Source organism: Capricornis sumatraensis, chromosome 2, assembly GCF_032405125.1.
Source record: "Capricornis sumatraensis isolate serow.1 chromosome 2, serow.2, whole genome shotgun sequence".
NCBI lineage: Eukaryota > Metazoa > Chordata > Mammalia > Artiodactyla > Bovidae > Capricornis > Capricornis sumatraensis.
In genome coordinates, this window is record NC_091070.1 from 14,899,264 (window position 1) to 14,907,750 (window position 8,487).

Genomic DNA, 8,487 nt, shown 5'->3' on the forward strand with positions numbered 1-8,487 from the left:
ATCGCCTCTCTGGGAGCCGCGAAGCCGGAGCAGAGCTCCTGGAGGGTGGGGGCGTGGGAAGTGTTCGCAACGTGCCAAAGAGCGCAAACTCCATGGAGATTCCGGGCTCGGAAGGCTAGCTGTTGGATACTTCCTAGGGAGACTGCCTGGCTGGGGAGCTCAGGGTCTAGAAACTAGACTATGGCCTGAAAGTCCAGGGTTCTAGACCGGATTCAGTGGTCTGATTTCGCGTCCAACAGATCACTGCCCTCAGTGGACCTCGGTTTCCCTCATCTGTCAGCCGAGGTCTTCCCACTGAGTGAGAGAGACCTCCCAGCGCGCGTGTTCCTTAGAGGAGGCTATCCAAAGGTCAGGATCACGACCTCTGCAAGTGAAGGCTTAAAAACCCATCCGCTTCCACCCCGTGACCTGCACCAACGATAGCGGGGTGCGCCGGCTTCTCCCCTTGTGGGCCTCCCTGGACTCGCCTCTGGGAACCCCGGCGGACACGACGGTGGGGTCGGGGGGCGGTGAGGGTGCTGCGCCCGGGTCTTAGGACCGTGACCCATGGGAGGCGATGGCTAGGGAGGATAAGCCGGCCCAGAAAAACGGCGAAAGTAAGGGTCACTCTTGTGTGCAGGGCGTGGGGGCGGGGGGTGGGCAGGACTTCGAAGACCGAATACACCCTCCCTCCTCCTCCCCATTCCACAAAGTGGTGACATGAACCAGGAGCAAAATCAAGGAACTTGACCAAAGTACCAAAATGAGACAGCTGGGGTGAGGATATGTGCTTTAAGACTCTTCCCCTTGCCCCTCCACCAGCAGTTAGTGTGAAAATGTAAATGCGGCTTCCTGGGCCCCCAGCAGGCAGATTCAGCTTCCTTGGGCTGGGATTGCTGCTTGTTGTTTCTCAACGTTCCCAGGGCTGGGACTGAAAAGGCCTTGGAGAATCCCAAGGTACTCAGTGGTTTAACATCTATTCCTTAGAGTTGCCCCTGGTGTCTGAATCCTGGGGCCCCTAGATCCAGGAACAACCTCTTGCTGCCTCCAGTGTCAGAAACCAGAGGTGATCAGAAATGGGAAGGGTCAGTGGACTTCAAGAAAGCTGGTTAAAGGACTTGTCTGGTGGTCCAGTGGATAAGAGCCTTCCCTTCCGATACAGGGGACATGGTTCAATCCCTGGTCAGGAAATTAAGATACCACATGCCATGTGATGCTGCCAAAATAAATAAATAAAGGCTAGTTAAGAGGGGATGCTTTTAAGATCTTGAGGCAAAAAGTATTGAAGGCAGGAAGAGAAGGGGACAACAGAGGATGATATGGTTGGATGGCATCACTGACTCAATGGACATGAGTTAGAGTAAACTCCCTGAGTTGGTGATGGGCAGGAAGGCCTGGCGTGCTGCAGTCCATGGGGTTGCAAAGAGGGGGACACGACTGAGAGACTGAACTGGACTGAACTGAACTGAGGCAAGAAGACTCCAAGCTGGTAGATACCACCAGGGACCAATAATTGCAATCTATTCGTTGTTTTGGTGGGGAAACCCAGCCTCAGAGAATCATTTCCTCAAGTTCACACAGCTAATAATTTGAACGGAATTCTTGCTTCTCCAGATACTTAGCTTTCATCAGGCATCTTGCCTCTTGTGCTAACTAAGTGGTTGTGGTTGTTTTAAAGTAGATGCGCAAGTTCTTTTACCACTTTTCTCAGAAGATGGAGTCTAATTCCCTTCTCATTAATGTGGGCTGGACGTAGTGACAGGCTTTTCACGGATAGAAGGTGGTGGAAGTGATGGGATGACCCCTGAAGCCTAGGTCATTAAAAGGAGACATTTCCTGTCTCTCTCCTTAAAGGAGGCTGTCTCCTACTCTCTGAGGACGCCCACCCTGGGAGCTGAGCCACCATGTTGTGAGGAAGCACAAGCCGCACAGTGGAGGTGACAGGAGGTGACCTGGCTGATACCTTCAGCTCAGCTCAGCTTGGCTCTTGGGCAACAGCTGGCCTCAGCCACCAGACAGGTGGTTAACTGAGCTGACTCTGGCCCCAGCCTTTGAGTCTTCCAACCAAGGTCTCAGATGTGGAGCGGAGACAAGCCAACCTCACTGTGCCCCGTCTGAATTTCTCTCCCACAGAAACTGGGAGATAAGAAGTGATCATTGGTGTTTGAAGCCAGTAAGTTTTGAGATACTTCATTATATTGAGATTTTATTATTTATTACATTGAGATTTATTATTGACATACTTTATTATTATACAGCATTATGTAACAAATACTGTGGGTTTCCTGAAATGATAAATAGTAAAAATAGATTGGGGGTATTTATTCAAACAGTAATACCTATTGAGCACATTCTATGTGCCTGACTCTGTACTAGGGACTGGGGATACAGTGGTGAATAAGAGGGACATGGTCTTTGTCCTGGCAGGCCTGTGGTTTACCAGTGGAGGAGATGTTTAAGCACGATTCCAGTAGAGTGCTTTGCTAGATGCTTTAATACACAGTACAGGAGTGCTTACCCCAGACAACTTCCTGGTCAGGTGGGTTGTTGTGGGAGTTGGCCACAAGGCCAGCATGGTCTTGGCCAGAGACTTTTCTGTAGTGTATTCTTAGAAGTTGTGAGGGATGGGTGTCAATCAAGGAGGGTGCGGCATGCAAGTAAGTTAGAAAATGGCCAAACTGGAAAAGGATGTATCTAACATTCTCTCATTTTAGCTGAAAGCCGGAAAGGACTAGTGTCTTCCCTGGTGTCACACAGCTTGTGAACTGGGCCCAGATAATGTGTCTTGCCTCAAATCCTCTCATGATTCCCCTATACCAATGCCCAGAGAACAGTACTACTAACCAACACTTGAGTAACTCATTATTTGGCCCAAAGCTCTATGAACGTTGTCTGTCTTCACAAAAATGCTGGAAGAGGTTCAGTTCAGTTCAGTTCATTTCAGTCGCTCAGTCATGTCCAACTCTTTGCAACCCCATGAATCACAGGACACTAGGCCTCCCTGTCCATCACCAACTCCCAGAGTTCACCCAAACTCATATGCAACAAGTCGGTGATGCCATCCAGCCATCTCATCCTCTGTCATCCCCTTCTCCTCCTGCCCTCAATCTTTCCCAGCATCAGGGTCTTTTCAAGTGAGTCAGCTCTTCGCATGAGGTGGCCAAAGTATTGGAGTTTCAGCCTCAGCATCAGTTCTTCCAATGAACACCCAGGACTGATCTCCTTTAGGATGGACTGGTTGGATCTCCTTGCAGTCCAAGGGACTCTCAAGAGTCTTCTCCAACACCACAGTTCAAAAGCATCAATTCTTTGGCACTCAGCTTTCTTCACAGTCCAACTCTCACATCCATACGTGACTATGGAAAAACCATAGCCTTGACTAGACGAACCTTTGTTGGCAAAGTAACGTCTCTGCTTTTGAATATGCTCTCTAGGTTGGTCATAACTTTTCTTCCGAGGAGTAAGCGTCTTTTAATTTCATGGCTGCAGTCACCATCTGCAGTGATTTTGGAGTCCCCCGAAATAAGTCTGACACTATTTCCACTGTTTCCCCATCTATTTGCCATGAAGTGATGGGACCGGATGCCATGATCTTCGTTTTCTGAATGTTGAGCTTTAAGCCAACATTTTCACTCTCCTCTTTGACTTTCATCAAGAGGCTTTTTAGTTCCTCTTCACTTTCTGGGCTTGCCTGGTGGCTCAGATGGTAAAGCGTCTGTCTGCAGTGCAGGAGAACTGGGTTCGATCCCTGGGTTGGGAAGATCCTCTGGAGAAGGAAGTGGCAGCCCACTCCAGTATTCTTGCCTGGAAAATCCCATGGACAGCAGAGCCTGGTAGGCTACTGTCCATGGGGTTGCAAAGAGTCGGACACGACTGAATCACTTCACTTCACTTCACTTTCTGCCAAAAGCGTGGTGTCATCTGCATATCTGAGATTATTGATATTTCTCCTGGCAATCTTGATTCCAGTTTGTGCTTCTTCCAGACCGCGTTTCTCATGACGTACTCTGCATAAAAGTTAAATAAGCAGGCTGACAATATACAGCCTTGACGTACTCCTTTTCCTGTTTGGAACCAGTCTGTTGTTCCATGTCCCATTCTAACTGTTGCTTCCTGACCTGCATACAGATTTCTCAAGAGGCAGGTCAGGTGGTCTGGTATTCCCATCTCTTTCAGAATTTTCCACAGTTTCTTGTGATCCACACAGTCAAAGGCTTTGGCATAGTCAATAAAGCAGAAATAGAAGAGGTTAGGACTAGTTAATTCCCATTTTGCAGATGAAGAAAGGATGGGCGGCGAAGCGAGGCAACCTAAGTACTTAGTTCAGGGGCTGGCACATCAGTGACTTGGATGATGACAAGGATGATGGTGGTAATGATGCCCGGCTCACATCATGTATCACTGTTGTAACCATCACACTCCAGACTGATGTTCTGGAAACTAGTACACAGATGCCTAGCTCACATCATATATCACTGTGGTGAAACTCTGGACTAATGTCTTGGAAGCCAATACACAATGTCTTTACACCAACACCAAAACTGATATTGATCTATTCCAACTCATTTTCTGTTCTTGTGACACTGAAGCTAGAGTAAAATTCCGGGAGAGGAGAATCTGGTTGACGTAGCTTGTGTCTTGGGCTCACCCCTTGGCCGGAGGAGGCCAGGGCAACTTCATTAGCTGTCCCCAAAAGACTGCAGGTGGTGGTGGAAGAGGGGCTGCCTTAAATGAAAATGGGATCCTGTCAGTAAAAGAAGGACATGGAAGTACACGGTTGTAGATGTGTTTATTAAGGATACTCTATGTTTGCCCTGTCCAATATGGTAGCCAGAGTCATGTGACTATTTGAATTTAATTAACATTAGATAAAATTTAAAATTCAATTCCTCAGTCACACTGACCACATTTCAAGGACTCAGTAGCCACCTCCCATTTATGGTTACTGTTCTGAGCAGCACAGATTATAGAACATTTCCACCACTGCTGAAATTTCTATTAGAGAGTACTTTGCTTTGGGATTATTACTTGGAATCCAGCTCTTTCTGCTCTTCTTTTTTCCATACATTGTGAATATGGAAATAGCCAAAAAGGCGAGTCAGACTCTTCATTCATTTATTCAGCAAACGCATACTAAGTGTCTACTCTGAATCATACATCATTTTAGGCTCCAGGATGCCTGGAAGGGATCATGGAGATATTCGGTCCAGTGGATCTCACATGAGAATCATCTGGGGAGTTCTTTGGAGTACTGATACCCTGCCCTTCCCTTGTGGCTCAGATGGTAAATAATCTGCATCAATTCAGGAGAACCGGGTTTGACCCCTGGGTCACGAAGATCCCCTGGAGAAGGGAATGGCAACCCACTCCAGTATTCTTGCCTGGAGAATTTCATGGACTATGGAAGCTGGTAGGCTATGGTCCATAGGTTCGCAAAGACATGACTGAGACACACACACACACACACACACACACACACACACACACCACACCCTACCCAGCAGAGATTCTGGTGAAATTGGGATGGGGCATGCACACCCATAGGTTGGAACAGCTTCCTGACTGATGCTAATTTGTATCTGGGCTTGAGAACCACTGCAATCTGGTCTGACCGGTGATGTGAGTTGCATTAGATAACCTGAAAACCTGAGTCAGCATGGGTCTGACCTCCATCCTGGGCTTCTTACAACAGAATCAGAGTTCTCCCTGCGTTTGGCATCTGTCTGAATCAAATGCACAGTTCTCAGAGAAGAATGAGTCTGCTCTTCTTTAGTCCAAAAGGAATCCAGTTCACTTCCGACAGAGTGCCAACAGAACTCTGGTTTTAAAATGCTTCTGTTTCAAGTTGTTAGAGTGTTTTTTATGCCTGGAGCTGTGTTACTCAGCCAAGTTGGTGAAAAACCTATATAAAGATAGCACCCTTTCCTGAGCCTCTTGTAGGTCTATTCATTAATCCCCATGACATTTGGAAGGTAGGTTTGCTAATATCAGTTTATAGATGAGCAAACAAAGATGCAAAAAGATTGAGGATTATAACTCGTCTGACTTGGTACAGCTGGGATTCCAATCCCGGAGCTGGTACTCTTTCTCCTTCACCACCCTGAGACTACCCCATAGTTGTGAGTGCAGGGTGGCTGGCAGGCAATGGTGCCCTGCTCTGGATCTGTGTGGAAAAGAAAGCTTTGTGCAGGTGAGATGCAGTCCTTTGTGGGTCAGGGTGAGCACCAAAGCTGATGCGACCCAGAGTGAACTCAGAGAGGACCCTGAGAACCTGGAGGGAAGAAAATTCAGAGATAAGACAGGGGAGGGGATTTGGAATGGAGTTCTCCTTTTCACTGATGGTTGTGCTTGGATTCCTTTTATTAAGGGAATTAAAGGTATTTGGAGAAAGCAGCTAAGAGCAGTGTTGTACCTGTAGCGATTAGTGCTTAAACACCTAGAAATTATGGTGTATATTTGATGTGGTGGTGGGTTTAGTCATTAAGTCATGTCCAACTCTTGTGACCCCATGGACTGTTGCCTGCCAGCTTTCTCTGTCCATGGAATTCTCCAGGCAAGAATACTGGAGTGGGTTGCCTTTTCCTTCTCCAGGAGATCTTCCTGATCCAAGAATCGAACCCAGGTCTCCTGCATTGCAGGCAGATTTTTTTTTCCCGGAGCTAAGAGAGAACCCCATGTTTGGTGCAAGCATTAGCTATTCTTGGCCTGGATTCCTGGGGGCTGGCAGAGTGTCTGTGTCACCATGTATCTTTGCAATCTGAGACCCTGCCTGATACTTCCTGGGCAGCCTGGCCTGGCCTTGGGGGGCTGCGAAGGGGCAGGACTATTGTACTTATTCCAAAGAACTTTAACAGTGAGGGAGGGAGACCCATGTGCCCCTGCCATTCTCTGGGGCCACCTAGTAAAGTAATAGAGATCCAGACTGTGGAGAGCAGCAAGGGCTGGACTCGGAATGGCTCGAGGTTTGTGTGCATGGCATTCAGCAGGTCTACGTGGGAGTGAAGCCACGACTGGCCACAGAAACAGCAAAGGATATCACAGCCAGAAGGACCCTGCTCGTCCAGGTTTCATTTCAGAGTTGGGAAACTGAGGCTCAGAGAGGTGACGAGACTTGCTGAAAACTGCACAGCCTGTTATTGGCAGGAATCACACTTGCATTCTGTCTCCCTCCTCATCCATTATGCCTTCCCTGATGTCTTTTTAAAAAAAATTATTTATTTTTGGCTGTGTGGGTCTTTGTTGGCGCGCGGGCTTTTCTCTGTCTGTGGTGAGAAAGATTCTCTCTGGTTGCTGTACACGGGCTTCTCATTGCAGTGGCTTCTCCTGTTGTTGAGCACGAGTTCTAGGGGGCATGGGCGCAGTAGCTGAGGCTCCCGGGCCCGAGCACAGGCTCAGTAGTTGTGGCACGTGGACTTAGTTGCTCTGAGGCATATGGGATCTTCCCGGACCAGGAACTGAACCTGTGTCTCCTGCCTTGGCAGATAGATTCTGTACTGCTGAGCCACCCAGGGAAGCCCCTCTTGTTGTCTTTGGTATCAGGGAAGAAGCCGGCAGTAGATGAGCCTTTGAGAGCTTTACAGTGCAAAGGGATAGAGTTGGGTTTCTCACACTTGTTCCATGATATGGCTGAGTTGGGTGTATCTGTGGGTAGACGTGGACGGGTGTGTGTTTAGGAAGGCTCTGTTAAATCTGGAGGACGGGGTGATGGCCTCTTCCAGTTTCCAAGCAAATCATACTTATCCAGACTTGCTTCCCTCCTTTGTTAGGAAATTGGCGTTTCCTTTGACTTTGTTCTGCACGTCCTGCGGCCTGGAGGTGTTTGGCTACGGGCAGGTTATCGAGTTGGTCAGCTGGGTGGGAATGGCTGGGTGGTGGTAGCCGCTCCCAAGCACTAGCCAAGGCTCTGGCTGTAACAGAAAGAATCAAAGGTCAAGTTCAACCTTCCTGCTCACTGGAAGGACCCAAGACTTGGTGACAATGAGAAGCAGATCCTGTTCTGAAATAGTGGTGCATCCTAAGGACCAAAGCAAAACCATTTACAGGTTGTCAGACTATAGGTCCATGAGGCAGGTTAGGCTTATTTCTTGAGCCTTGGCTTCCAGGCAAGATTTCACTTTAGTCCAACCATTTCTGAGCACCTGCTTTGTGCATGGCATAGCCTAAGATTCTATAGGTGATGTAAAGATATGCAAGACATTACTGTGGCCCTCTGGGTTGTGTCTAGGAAGACAAGACCCTATAACTTGCGGAGCACTTACCACATGCCGGGTGCTATCTACAGAGTTTTTATACCATCTTTACCGTGACCTTGCAAATTAGGATTCCAAGTTCCTTTGTCTTATGAGGAGATGGCCTCAGAGACGCTAAAGGACTGTTTCTGGGGCCTTGCCAGCGGGTGACTGAGAGCCAGGTTTCAGAGGCTGTGCCCTTTCTGCTATCCCAGGAGGCCACCAGCTAACCACAACACCTGGCAGAGTCAGGCCAGTGCCCCGACACAGGCTCAAACGA